This window comes from Eurosta solidaginis, chromosome 3 (genome assembly GCF_040869045.1).
Source record: "Eurosta solidaginis isolate ZX-2024a chromosome 3, ASM4086904v1, whole genome shotgun sequence".
Classification (NCBI taxonomy): domain Eukaryota; kingdom Metazoa; phylum Arthropoda; class Insecta; order Diptera; family Tephritidae; genus Eurosta; species Eurosta solidaginis.
Genome location: NC_090321.1, coordinates 198,490,391 through 198,505,740, shown reverse-complemented (window position 1 = coordinate 198,505,740; position 15,350 = coordinate 198,490,391). Strand labels below are relative to the sequence as shown.

The 15,350-nt window shown below is 36.2% G+C and overlaps 1 protein-coding gene and 1 long non-coding RNA gene across 6 annotated transcripts in view; one reads left to right on the top strand and one right to left on the bottom strand.

Moving 5' to 3' along the window:
• Arms (Ankyrin repeat-rich membrane spanning) overlaps positions 1-15,350 on the top strand; it is a 200,218-nt gene that overhangs the window by 36,965 nt on the left and 147,903 nt on the right. The gene's annotated exons all lie outside the window — the stretch shown is intronic.
• LOC137244877 (uncharacterized) overlaps positions 1-15,350 on the bottom strand; it is a 57,055-nt gene that overhangs the window by 39,524 nt on the left and 2,181 nt on the right. The window lies entirely within an intron of this gene.

Below are 15,350 nucleotides of genomic sequence, written 5' to 3'. Positions count from 1 at the left end.
TTTTCTAAATATCTCTGTCCGTGCGTCCCTTAGCGAAACTTTTTGTATTGTGTTCTCGGCTATCATCGACCTCTGAATTAAGTTCTAAATTTTTAGCCTCTAGCTCATCGAGAAGTTACTTAAACCCCGGTTTCCAAAATTTCCAAATTATTATCTAATTTTTTCGATCCGTGCGCTACCTAACGGAATTTTTTTCTCCTTTTGTTCCTTTGTCACGGTGTCTTCACCTGTCTCTGAGGTTTCATGTTTGTAGCTCAATGAGAAGTTACTTTAAAATCGATCTCAAAACACCAAATTTCCAAATTCTTATCTAAATATTTCGATCCTTGCGCCACCTAACGGATTTTTTTCTACTTTTCTTAAATTTTATCGGCGTCTTATCCTATCTGTGAAGTTTTACAGTTGTAGCTCAATGAGAACTTACATAAAAATCGATCCCGAATCCCCTCCGTTTCGTACGATTTTTCTAAATATCTCATCCCGTGCGCCCCCTAGCGAATCTTTTTGTATCGTGTCATCGGCTGTCATCGACCTCTGAATTAAGTTTGAAATTTCAAAACTCTAGCTCATCGAGAAGTTACTTAAAACCCGGTTTCAAAATTCCAAATTATTATCTAATTATTTCGATCGGTGTGCCACCTAACGGAAATTTTTTCCTTTTGTTACATTGCCACGGTGTTCTAACCTATGTGTAAAGTTTCACGTTTGTAGCTCAATGAGAAGTTACTTAAAAATCGGTTGCAAGATTTGTATGAAAAGCGGACAAACATTCCACCGACCTAATATAAAGGAAGTAAAATATCGATCAATTTGAATGAAATTTGTAACAGAAACTATGCAAAGTATTTTCTAAAACGTTTTCAAAAGAAAACCGAAAAAAAAAAATTTACGAAAGTTTAAAAAAATTAAGTATGTAGTTTTGAAGCACCCAATTTATTTTAGTGCAATAAGTACAAGGTCTAAATGCGCACTGATTTGTGACAAATCTTTAACCGTGGCAAAAAAGTGAGTCTAGCGGCAAATGAGGACAAGACAAAGTACTTACTGTCATCCAAGAAAGAAACGGAGCTCTCAGGCCTTGGCAGTCACGCCATTCTTGACGGATGTAAATTCGGACTGTGAAGGACTTCGTTTTAGAAATCAAATGGAGAATAGGTCTTGCCAACAAGTGATACTTTGGATTGAGTGGGCTATTAAAAAATAAAGTCCTCTGCCGACGAACAAAAATCACGCTCTGCAAGTCTCTCATCATACTTGTCCTGATGTATGGTTCGGAATTGTGGACATTGTCGAGAGAATATGAGACCACTTTCATTATGGTGCACCCCTGTTTAAACAGCAAGTTTCCTTGGACTCTCGTTAGAGGATATTGATGACAATCTGTGATCGGTCGCACCTATTGGGTGGGGCGAAGCACTGCTACAATAACAACAACAACAGAGAAGATGAAATGGCTCTTGGAGTGTTCGAAAGAAAAGTTCTCCGGAAGATTAATGGTCCTGTCCGTGAGCCGACGAAGAGTAAATAAGGAGATATAATCATAAACCTTACGCAGATATGAAGATAAAAAAGCGAATTAAAGCCCAAAAGCGTCGCTGGCAAGTTCATGCTATACAGATGGACGAAGACGCCATGGCCATAAAGTGTTTCAGTCGATACCACAGGTTGTAAGCAGCGTAAGACCTCCACAGAGTTGGAAAGGGCAGGTACAGGAAAACTTCACCTCTTTTGGTGCTGTCAATTGGCGTCAGTTATGGCGAAAGAGGGATTGCTGGCATGACTTGTTAAACGGCAAAAATGGCTAAGGCGGTTAAGCGCCAATTAATGGCGATGAGGCCTTAAAATAAATCCCAAATGTATCTTTCCAACAACAAGTTTGATATTGAAGGCAAGCCACGATTAGTCCCTTACCACAGCGGCCACAAAAAGCAAGGAAAACTCATTCTAACTCGATTAAGCCTCAAAACGTTGACTGGAAGGTACAAAGTAATTTGCATACGTATGTATGTGTGCACAATGCATATGGGTGCCTATAAGTATATAAAACAAAGTTTATATGAAAAAAAAAAATGTATTTTAATGGAAATAATTTAGTTTATAAAAAAAAAATCAATACATATACAAGGCGTTTCATGATAAAATCATAGTGGATAATACGATAATCGTTTCTTTCTACCCCCTATTTCAAAGTGGCGACCGATATTGGTATCTTACCTTAAAAGTAGACCTCTCTTTCTTCCTAATATTTACTAGAGTTTACAATTTCTCGAACATGTTCGAGAAGACATTTCTCGCGAGTCTCGCCTTCTCGCGAGATTCTCGAATTACTCGTAAGGCTCGCGAGCTTCTCGACATTCAACTTAATCGATTCATTGGCTGTTTTATATAAAGCTTAAGATTTCTTCTGGAGCACAAGCCAAAATGTCCGCAAAACCACAAGTAAAAAACCCCGAAATGTATAGAATATTGCCAATGCAGCGACTGAATTGAAAGTCGAGAAGATCGCGAGTATTACGAGTAATTCGAGATTCGAGAATCTCGCGAGAAGCCGTCTTCTTAATGTCTCGTTGAAAAATAAAATATTGCGGGCAAAATTATATATATAATAAATATGATCATATGTATTTAATTAGCGAGCTTTGCTCATATTGCTTCATACAATGGTTTTTGTAATTGATATTAGAGAAAAAAACTTACAATTTTTCTCTAATATCAATTATAATAAATATGTTTTGAGTTAAATTGAAGCAAATAATCAACAAAAAAGTCACAAGTAAAAAAAACCAAGTGTATAAATACTGTCCATACAGCGATTAAGTAAGAATGCCGAAAAGCTTGCGAGATTTACGAGTACTTCGAGGCACGAGAATCTCGCGAGAAGTCGAGTTCTCGATTTCTCGGGTCTCGAAAATCTCGCTTGTGTTCGAGAAGAAATCGTAAGCTCTAATATTTACAAAGTTAACTCACGATTTATTCAGCTGATGTAGTTTGCATTGCAAATTAGCCCAAAACGTAAACATCATATATATTATTTCTAATTGCTGTTTTTATGTACGGGTCCCTTTCCCTTTCTCGCTCTTATTTGGAATCAAAATATATAAATAAAGTTTTGGTTTTAAAGATGGAGATTCGGGGTATAAGCGAGCTTTGGGCAATTTTGGTCGTAGTGTTTTTATTTAGCTATATTTTATTAAAATAATTTGCTAAAAACAAACGATTGTTAGCACACAAAAAAATCTATTTGTATTATGGAACTATTGTGAATATTTGCACTGCGTAACCGACAGTTGCTCTCATACGCCAGATGGCAGCGCAAGCTGTAAGTTTTAAATTATTGATAGAACAGCTGATTTCTGTTGATATTTGATAAGAGACTTTTAGACTGGTTGCGCCAGATGCGCACGGGTCCGGCTCGCTGTACTAAAATTAATTAAATTTTGTGCTTTTCAGTAATTTTATTAACAGGTAATAAACTTTGATTATCTTGCCATTATGTTAAGATGTATTAAAGGAATTGTGAAAATTGTAAAGAAATAAGTGTGTTGATTATGTAAACGTCATTGTTTAACATCATTATTAGATACATACAAAAGTTATGAGGCGAATAGTCGCAAATGCTGTCGCCATAACTTTTTACGTTCACAAAAATTCAAAGAAGAAATGCTGATCTAAGGTTGTCCAATAAGGTTAAACCTCTACAGAGGTACTAAGCGATACCGATAAGTTATTGTTTTATTGTGGGTTTATTATTGATCGTCGAGTTTTGTTATCAGCTTATCATCGTCTCTTATCGGCTTGTTATCTACGGGCTACATTATCATTGTATCATTGATTTTGTATTAAAGTTTCATCGGTATCTGTTTCATAACAAACCGATGAGTCATCGTTAACAAATCGATAGCACAATAAGAAGAAATTGATAGCAATCCGATAAGAATTCTATAAATTTTCGTAACAAGTCGATAGCTTTTCGATAAGATGCCGAAAAAAAAATTGGTAACACTCCCATGACAAATCTATACGTTTCTAAAACGAATTGATATCCTTTTGATAACACATCTTTTGATAATGAATCGTTAACTTTTCGATAACACTCCGATCAGAAATTGGTAAAAATTCAGTGATAAATCGATAACATTTTGATAACATATTGATAACTTGTTCTATTCAAAATCGCTATAAACTAACTTAATTTATTTTATTTTATATCAATTTAATTTATTTTATTGCATTCTATTTTTTATTGTTTACTTTACTTTATTTCATTCTATATTAATTTGATTCATTTTATTTTGTTTTTTTTTCCTTTGTTTACACTTTATTATTTCACATACATAAATCTAACCAAATAATGTGAAAAGCAACAAAATCCTAAAAACAAACAAATTTCAACTTAAACTTAAATACCTAGCCACATGCTTTGTTTTTGTAAACACTTTGTGTATCAGTGGTAAGAAACACGCATTTGCTTATGTTTGCTATTATATCTCTCGCTCTTTGTTTCCAACAAAACAGCAGTCAGAATTCAATATATGGTGCGAAATTTCGGTCATATCAACTCTACCACGTACTTTGCTCCCACATTACGCTACAATATAGCAACAACTCTCTCTCTAGTACTCCATAAAGTATACCAATACCAATACCATACACTACGACTACGCACCAGTGTTGCCAGGTTAGCCTTTTCGAGGCTAGATTTAGCCTGTTGTTTTTGCCTTTAGCCTCGAAATTTTGGGTTTAGCTTCGTGACTTTTTTCTAGCCTTTTTTAATCCGAATGTGTTTTTAATAATTTCTAAAATAAAATAATTACAATAGTTCCTGTGAACACCTAATACCTAATAATATGAGTTCTCTACAAAAGATTAATTCTTTTTCTGCTGAAAATTCGTTGAAAGTTTCAAAGCCAGATGTATTTTCTTACTTTGAAAAAGAGAAGTATAGTTATTCTTTAAGTCAAATAGCATTAATAGAGCTGCAGTGGCGAAAACTTATAACTATACAATGGAAAAATGTACACTTCACCATGGAATTTTGGTCGGAAGTCCGAGAACATAAAAATGCATTAAACGAACCACCTTTTTTAGAACTTGTCGAATTCACATTTAGTTTTTTAGTATTATCACTCAGTAACGCGGAGGCTGAAAGAATTTTTAGTGGCATGAAAATTCTGAAAACTAAAATAAGGAACAAACTAAAAATTAAAATGCCTAATGCGCTGCTTAACATTAGACTGTTTTCACACAGACGGCTTATTGAATAATAAAGGCAGTTTTCTACATTAAGACGCTTATTGAGCTCAATCTTCCCTACAAAATTCGAATCTATTATTATTTCATTAGTAGCTAATCGAATGCCTAATGAAGTCAAAAGCACAATGCAACTCTGTTGGCAGCGTTCCGCTTCCGTTTCCGCTTCTTAGTTTTTGGTGTGTTCAGTGCTTAAAAATGTCATTTGTCAAAGCAAATGTCATTGTCTGCATTGCGGAACGATACAAGGACCTCTCTGAAGTTGGCAAGACAACTTTTACGTGGAAAAAAATTACCTATTGGGAAAATTGCCGTGAATTTGCCGTAATTTAGCCGTGAAACAAAAAAATTTGCCGTGGCCATATTTTAGAAAATACAGGGTGGCACGCTAACTTCACGTGAAGTTGGCGGTGCACCATAAAAAAAAATTTGAAATTTTTTTTTTCGAATTTATAAAATATGCAACTTATCTACGGCAAATTTACGGCAAATTCGAGTGCAAGAATTATTTTCCTAGCTGGCCTCTCAGGCGGTTTTCTGAGGGTGGCACGCTAACTTCACGGAAGTTGGCGGTGCACTATAAAAAAAATTTGAAATTTTTTTTTTTCGAATTTATGAAATATGCCATTTATCTACGGCAAATTTACGGCAAATTTGTGTGCAAGAATTATTTTCCTAGCTGGCCACTAAGATGGTTTTTTGAGGGTGGCACGCTAACTTCACGTGAAGTTGGCGGTGCACTATAAAAAAAATTTGAAATTTCTTTTTTCGAATTTATAAAATATGCCACTTATCTACGGCAAATTTACGGCAAATTCGTGTGCAAGAATTATTTTCCTAGCTGGCCTCTAAGGTGGTTTTCTGAGGGTAGCACGCTAACTTCACGTGAAGTTGGCGTGCCACCCTGTATTTTCTAAAACATGGCCGCGGCAAATTTTTTTGTTTCACGGATAATTCACGGCAAATTTACGGCAAATTCACGTGCAAGAATTATTTTCCTAACTGGTGTCTAAGGTGGTTTTCGAAAAGTGGCACGCTAACTTCACGTGAAGTTGGCGGTGCACCATAAAAAAAAGTTAACTTTTTTTTTTTTCGAAATTATATAATATGCCACTTAACTACGGCAAATTTACGGCAAATTCGTGTGCAAGAATTATCTTCCTAGCTGGCCTCTCACGTGAAGTTAGCGTGCCACCCTGTATTTTCTAAAATATGGCCACGGCAAATTTTTTTGTTTCACGGCTAAATTACGGCAAATTCACGGCAATTTTCCCAATAGGTAATTTTTTTCCACGTAAAAGTTGTCATGCCAACTTCAGAGAGGTGATACAAGGTGGCCGCATCGAACAGCTGATTATAACCTTTTTTATTTGATTTGATACATCAACTACCGGCGCAGTACGATTTTGACATTTGTCCATCGAATTTACAAGTACATGGAATTTTGTTTGTTTGTAGGTACATACATATGTCACCATTCTCCCACCTTGTATCGTTCCGCCATGATTGTCTGTCTCATCCTTCATACTAATCGAGCAGTTACTTCTGTGTGAAAGCAAAAAATTTACGATTTCATTAGCAGGTGAAATGAGATCATTAAGTTTCTGTGTGAAAACAGTATTAGATGCTCGTTAAAACGCTTATCTAAATGTTGTAATGATTTTGAAATTACCGATGATCTCATATCTATGGTAAATAGCCAAACTTTATACGCAGACTTAAGCTCTTCTGATTTTTCAGACGGGGAATATTTTATATAAATAATTAGTTTGTAATATTTTTTTTTGTGTATATACACATATGCAATCATTTAAAGTAATTCCATGTGCTAGTCAAGGAAAATGTGCCTGATATGTTTTGAAACAAGAAGTTATGTTTAAGTTATGTTTATAAGTTTTTATTTACAAATGTGTAAACTAAAATATAAAAAAAAAAATTTATGAATTAACCAAAAAAATTTCTGGCCTTTTTTTAGCTTCTTTTTTTTCTAAATTTAGCTTTTTCTAACCATTTTTTTTGCCAATATGGCTTCTTTTTTTCATCACCTGGCAACACTGCTACGCACCCATTGAATGGGACGAAGTACTGTTCACACAACAACAACGACTTTGCTGACACATTCTGTATCACTCGATACAGTATAGAAAAACCCCACACTACGCCTGAATGATGAATTTTCGCTGAGAAATAAATGTGAGGCGCGCTATACCTAAAAAGAGAATGTAGGCCGAGCTTTTCTTCAAATTTGCGTTTGAGTTTTTTAATTTTTCCTACATATTTAACGCCGATTCCGAACGGCATCTGAAAGGCAGATGAGTTTTCACTGAGAAGCTTTTCATGGCAGAAGTACACTTGGCGTGTTTGCTAAGTCACTGCCGAGGAGCGACTCTGCTTAGAAAAACTTGTTTCTACGTTTCTGATGTTTCTTTGCCCGGGAATTGAACCCAGGATCTTCGGTGTGGTGGGCGGAGCAGGCTACCACCACACCACGACTGCCGCGTTTTAGCCAGTAAACTTCTCCCTTAAAAGCGCGGGGTCACAAACGGTTTTACAACCATATTGACCCATGCCTAGATTCTCAAAATGGTCCATACAACAATTGGTTTAAATGCGTTTTTTTTTAAACAACACATCCTATTGAACAACAACCTTGACACACAAACTGTAGGAGTAAGTAATTCGTTTATCTGGGAACCAGCATTAACAGCAAAATCAATGTTAGTGCTTAGAAATCAGGCGGCGAACTATTCTAGCCAATAAACGCTAGTTTGAATTTAAACGTAAAAGTAGTATTTGGCCATAGAAATCCTTTTCTCAAAAATAAACTTATTTTACTTCCTATTTAATATAATACTTTTTTAGTAACTTTCTAATTTGAAGTAAATTGGTGGGATCTTAAATTATTATGCTGCTGACTCAGAAGAAATATGATGAGTGACTTTTGGGTTTAAGGGATGATTTTGTAAAACATCTCTATTTTACACTTATGAGGAAATTGCAATATTAATAGAAGCTCCCACATTCTTTTTTTGAAAGGTTTTCAAGGGGCTCCTCGCAACACTCGCAGCGCTTGTTTGGAAGGAATGCAAAATTATAATCCCAAACTTCCGCATTGTTCTACGAAGGTAAAAGGAAGTATTTTCATTACTCCCACGTTTAGAACATCCTTATATATCCATAAGTGGTCGGAGTGAAGTGAAGTAGCCCCCTACTCGCAAGTGAATACTTCTGGATTACTAAAAAAATAGTTCCGATTTCTATTGTGATTAAATAAAAATGTTGAAAAAGATTTAAGAAAAATGTTCCTTCATTTTATACAAAAATAAGAAGTTCCTCCTCATTGAATAGAAATATTGCTCAGTTTAAAGAACATTTTTTTAGGAAATGTATTCCTCGTTCTAGCTAATTGTTTTTTGATGTATATTGGAACGATTTTCCCTCGTCAAATTTGGTTTGGAGACAAACCAGTTTCAGCGTTGCGCCATTATCAGTATCTTTTTTCATTCTGATCTCTTGTTTTCAGTTGTCTTATATTTAGAGTTCGTAGGTACATGAGCAGGTATTGTCAAATTGAATTTTTGTGTACGTGAGTATGTGCTCATACAGAAACGGGGGTGGTTTTCACTAATCAACTTCTGTGGTTAGGTAAGGCAGGTAAAAGTCAGTAATTTTAGTGGGTTGACCTTTTTTGTGTGTTTGTTGATTTATTGTTTCTTTGTTGACGCGTGTTTGGTGGCACAACTTGTTTACGAGTCTAAAAGGTTAAAATATAGTGTCTGTTCGTTTATTATTCTACCGTCGAATGTAGTTTTTTTTGTTTGTAGATTTTCATTTGTACGATTACGTTCCCATGGTAATACCCTTCCAGTATATGTCATTGCCGTTCAAGTGTTTGTACTTTCCTTTTCGTTATTTCACCATCGAATTTATCGGTGGTAGTGCCTAGCGTTTTTTAGATATCCTACTTAAGTCAAACGAAAAAATTGGTCTTCTCAACAAAAAAAATTTAATTTAACAGTGCTCATCCATTCATCGGTAGGTCAGATAGGTCAGCCTATTTTTCCATGGGGTTATCGTTTAGAGAAAAGTGTTGTAATGAACTTTAGCAAAATACTTATTTTGGCCGCGACTATACTACTGTGAAGAAATTTATTTCAAAACAAGTAAGGAAGGCTAAGTTCGGGTGTAACCGAACATTACATACTCAGCTGAGAGCTTTGGAGACAAAATAAGGGAAAATCACCAAGTAGGAAAATGAACCTAGTTTAACCTTGGAATGTGTTTGTATGACATGGGTATCAAATGGAAGGTATTAAAGAGTATTTTAAAAGTGAGTGGGCCATAGTTCTATAGGTGGACGCTATTTCGGGATACCACCATAAAGGTGGACCAGGGGTGACTCTAGAATGTTTTTGTACGATATGGGTATCAAATTAAGTGCATTAATGAGAGTTTTATAAGGGAGTGGCCCTTAGTTGTGTATGTGAAGGCGTTTTCGAGATATCGACCAAAATGTGGACCAGGGTGACGCAGAACATCATCTATCGGGTACCGCTAATTTATTTATATATGTAATACCACGAACAGTATTCCCGCCAAGATTTCAAGGGCTTTTGATTTCTCCCTGCAGAATTTTTTCATTTTCTTGTACTTAATATTGTAGGTGTCACACCCATTTTAGAAAGTTTTTTCTAAAGTTATATTTTGGGTCAATAAACCAATCCAATTACCATGTTTCATCCCTTTTTTCATATTTGGTATAGAATAATGGCATTTTTCATTTTTCGTAATTTTAGATATCGAAAAAGTGGGCGTGGTCATAGTCGGCTTTCGCCCGTTTTTAATACCAAGATAAAGTGATTTCAGATAAGTACGTGAACTAAGTTTAGTAAGGATATATCGATTTTTGGTCAAGTTATCATGTTAACGGCCGAGCGGAAGGACAGACGGTCGACTGTGCATAAAAACTTGGCGTGGCTTCAACCGATTTCGCCCATTTTCACAGAAAACAGTTATCGTCATAGAATCTATGCCGCTACTAAATTTCACAAGGATTGGTAAATTTTTGTTCGACTTATGGCATTAATGGTATTCTATACAAATTAAATGAAAAAGGGCGGAGCCACGTCCATTTTGAAATTTTCTTTTATTTTTGTATTTGGTTGCACCATATCATTACTGGAGTTGAATGTTGACATAGTTTACCCATATACTGTAAAGATATTACATTTTTTGTTAAAATTTGACTTACAACATTTTTTTTTAAGTGGGTGTGTTCGTCATCCGATTTGCATACATATAGTAATAGGAGTAATGTTCCTGCCAAATTTCATCACGATATCTTCAACGACTGCCAAATTACAGCTTGCAAAACTTTTAAATTACCTTCTTTTAAAAGTGGCCGGTGCCACGCCCATTGTCCAAAATTTTACTAATTTTCTATTCTGCGTCATAAGGTCAACCCACCTACCAAGTTTCATCGCTTTATCCGTCTTTGGTAATGAATTATCGCACTTTTTCTGTTTTTCGAAATTTTCGATATCGAAAAAGTGGGCGTGTTTATAGTCCGATTTCGTTTATTTTAAATAGCGATCTGGGATGAGTGTCCAGGAACCTACACACAAAATTTCTTCAAGATATCTCAAAATTTACTCAAGTTATCGTCTTAACGGACAGACGGACGGACGGACATGGCTAAATGAATTTCTTTTTTTGCCCAGATCATTTTGATATATAGAAGTCTATATATATCTCGATTACTTTATGCCTTAACGGATTACCGTTATGCGAACAAAATTAATATACTCTGTGAGCTCTGCTCAGCTGAGTATAATTAATTATATTTCTGTGGTATCTCAATACTCAACCGCATATTTCCGTCATTTATAGAGCTACAATTCAAAAATTTTATATGAGCAACTTCGTAAGGTGACAAAAAAATTGAATTTATCTATCTTAAAAAAAGCGCGTGGCTTACTAAGGCCGCTCGAATCTTTTGCAAATCTTTGCATCGACTTCAAACACGGTTGAAGATGTTGTGTTTTTATTTACAATCATCTTTCATTTTCAAAATCGGTTGATTACCGCGCCCACTTTCTATATAAAAACGGAAAATACAAATTTGAGATCTGCGGTATTTAAAGCTCTTTTCCATGTATTTGACGATAAACATTTACACAGAAATTTCAGATATTAATTAGGACGATCGACTGTGCTGTTTCCCGTAATGTTTTCATGTCAAGCTGAAAGTTGAAGTATTTAAAGATTCTTGAGGCTACATCACTGTCACTCGAGCGGCTCACAGTATAGGAAAAATTTAAAATGGTACCCGAAATTCGGCGAAAGACGGAAGGTTTCAAGCCAGGGTCAAATATCTCTCCGAACGAAAAAGGCGACCTGGTAACCAATGTTCAGAGAGAGCTTAGATTCTAGTCGTTAACGTCATCTTAAACGGAGGTAGCTTAAAAGCACCCAGCGAAGGTGAGCTGTGCTGATCGGAATCTTCATGCATTCCGACAGCGTCATAAATGAAAATATATGTTCAAAATTTTGTTGCCTTATGCTGGGAGCACTGGAGGATTGGAAACGCGTCCTTTCCAACCTCCCTTAATAGAGTGAGTCCCAGACTCGTCCGTTTGTCATGCTAGTAAATATGCTGTTCGGAATCACATGGCATTCCGACAGCAAATTCAATAGAACTAAGTGATTTTAATAATGAATTGTGTTTAGTAGTTTAAGTTTTAGGCCTAAACAACTGTAGTAATAAATAAATAAAATTAAATTAAAAAGGTGATAATGTTCCATCCGCTCTTCAAAATAATTGCTACTAGAGCATTCCAGGGTTGGTACGGGACAAATCGAACAAATTTTTTCATTTTTAGACCTTAACTAAAGAAAAACTATAACTTTTTCAGGCAAAGTATTAAACACATTAATACTGTGTGGTACATATCTAAATAAAAATAGAAACCTGGTCTTGAAATATTTGAATATGGGTGTAAAAAATCGCAAAAAAGCATCCGTTTGTTCGGAACACCAATCAGTCAGGTGAAACTTCTGTGGAATTCAGTTTCCAAATTTCGATTTTCCCTTATACTATATAGCGTAGCGTCCTCCGCCTACCACGCCAAAAAATTCTGGCTTCAAGTCCCGGACAAAGCAACATCAGAAATTTAGAAACAAGTTTTCTCAATTGGAAAACGGCTTCGGCCCTCTTCCATAGAAAGATTCTCAGTAAAATGTTATCTTATTTATTTAGCAAATGTTGTGCTGACTCAGCGAAAGACATCTGCCCCTCCAATTTGTAGGAAAAATTAAATTAAGGACGACGCAAATTGGAAGAGAACGTCGGCTTTAATTCTGTTCGGAGGTTATCGCTCCTTACATTTATTTTAATTTTATTTTAATGCCAATTTAACATTCTTTCTTGGTACGTTGAGGTGTGATATATTGAAAATATAGTGGCAATGAAAACTAATAAATAGAGCAATTCGAAAATCGGCGAAAATTTACGATTTTCCATTGAATGCTCGAATTCATTGTACTTTTTAGCCAGATTTTTATTCACCACGCGTAGTTAAGCAAAATACGTTTAAGCACTAGCGGTCGTAGCTACCAATATGCCAAATATGAAATGAAAATTCCTCAGAAGATAAACAGGAATTTTTTGCAAAAGGCAAATCAATTTATTAGATATATGAATTTTTATGATAGTGAAGAATATTTCCATGCATATTAGAGAGGTTTATCTTATGTTTTTAAAAAATTTATATATTTGATAAAAAATTCCTATGGAAAAAAAATTTATTTCAGTTTAGAATTGATATCTGTGTCACAGATTTACAATTACCCCCACGATCACCAATGGTGATCTGCTGTCTTCTTCGTCTAAACACCTCCAAAGCATACCTATTAAGTAAGTCAGTCAAATCCGACTAGTGGAGAGCGTTATATCTACCCGTTCCCCTTCTATAGTTATTCCCCATCTGCTGATGTACGAGTACCCCGGACACGCACGCAACACATGCAGCCTGTCCTCCCGCAACGCCTCATATACACACCCCTCCGTTTCACTGAAGTTCCTGTTATACAAGAATGCATTAAGAGGACCATGACCTGTTAGCAGAAAGTCCAGAATCAGATAAAAAAGTCCGGATTTTCTACCACAAGGCAAACGTTCCGGATATACTCGAACGTTACCCTGCCGTTGGGACTATTGTCCCTCTAACCACACCTGCATGCCTGCACTCTTTCTCAGCCTGAACGAAACAGTGCGGGTGCGCCAAGAAGCATCAGCATCTCCATCTCATCCGTAGACACAGTGCGACGCTCGGGTAAGTATTTGAGCATCATACACCTCAGTATGCTCAACACACGCCTCAGACCACGAGCAGTCATGACCGTTCGCTACAATATGGCGGCCTCATAAGTAGCACAAGCTACGAAAAGGTCACGATATATTGTACCGCAGCTTGGAAGACCTCCACTGAGTTGGGAGAGACAGGTGGAGGAAGACTTGACCTTCCTTGGTGCTCTCACTTGGCACCAGTTATCGCTAAACAAGGACAGCAGGCTTGTATTGTTACGAAACGGCTAAAATCGCATAGATTTAGACTGACCGCCTGTCAGTGACGATGATGGGTGAAGGCGTTTCGGCTCAAAAAGTATTCCTATCGGCAACCGTATTTGGTTTTTGTTTGGGAAATTAAAGATTTTTGGAGTATACTTAAATTAAAAACCTTTATTTATCTTTGAACGTGAATTTTAAATGAGTCTTTGTTTAGCTAATTAATAAATTATAATCGCAGAAATTTGTCGGAATCAAAAATCCAACAAACCAGTAAGTGCACTGAAAGAAAAAAGTTGATAAGATCAACCGAACAACTGGTCAATTTGACCGATATTTCTGTAAATAATAGCTGTTGAATCAACTTAGCACACATTTTTATCTCTGTCCGGAGATATTTGCAGTTGAAGTTGGCAATTTTCATGTGGTTGTTGTTGTGCATTGAAAAAACTTTGTGTACAAAGGGATTTTGCAAGGATTTAATTTTGATACCACCCCATCGGTGAACCAGCCGTAGTAGAAAGGTATTCTGCGCAAAAATATTGTGGATCCCACCCGCGGCTTAGGAGGGACCCGGGGACATTTTCGGTTTTTCGCTAATATATTTTCTTTTCCGCCTTCCGATTATTGTTGCCGAGGACAAGACGCGTCCTTTGACAGTCGACCCTTGTACTAGACTTTTATCCAAATTGTTAATTCTGACTCAATTCAGAACAACAGTCAAATTAACAAAAAAAAGTTCATCAAATGTAAGCCAGAGCTCAGTTAAAAACAAAAGCAAATACAAAATATGCACGACGATCCGCTCAAAAACTTTTTTCTAATTAAACAACTTTTTTCTAAAGATTTTGATGCTGCTTTTTCCAGAACTTGAACCCAGGATTTTCGGTGCGGTAGGCGTAGGACGCCATCATCACAGCACGGTGGCCGCCTAGCTCTGATCTTTTAACTAACAGTTATTAATGTCACCCCACCCAATACCACTGAAAACTTGTAAAACAACACATTTCAACATTAGAATGACAATGGCTGTTGGTACACACAAAAAAATGTTGGTGTCAAAACCGCTCTTTGTGGTGTTGTTCTATATAAAAAACCAAAATTGTGTGAATTTCATCCTCAAGAAGTGATGAATTTGTTTTAAAAATAGAATTTGAATTAAAACAATAAAAACAATGAATTTAATGTTGCTTCGGCCAAGGCTTGAACCCAGGACGTTCGGTGTGAACGGCGGATCACGGTATCACCACACCACAGCGGCTTGCTGTTTACATCTGCCATTACTCAATAGAATAAGCAACAGCGTTGATACCAAAACTAGCTTTGATATCACTTCGACTATACAATTATACCAAACTTTTTCACATTGCACTATCTGTAAGCAGTGACGCCAAAACGTGGGTTTTTCTCCCATTCGTGGGGTTTTTCAACAAAAAATTAGCTGAATGGGTAAAAGGGACTTCCGCAGCCAGCAGAACAAAATGTGGGTATTATTGAAAGTCTTGGTTTTTTGAACCCTAGTATTTGATCTTAA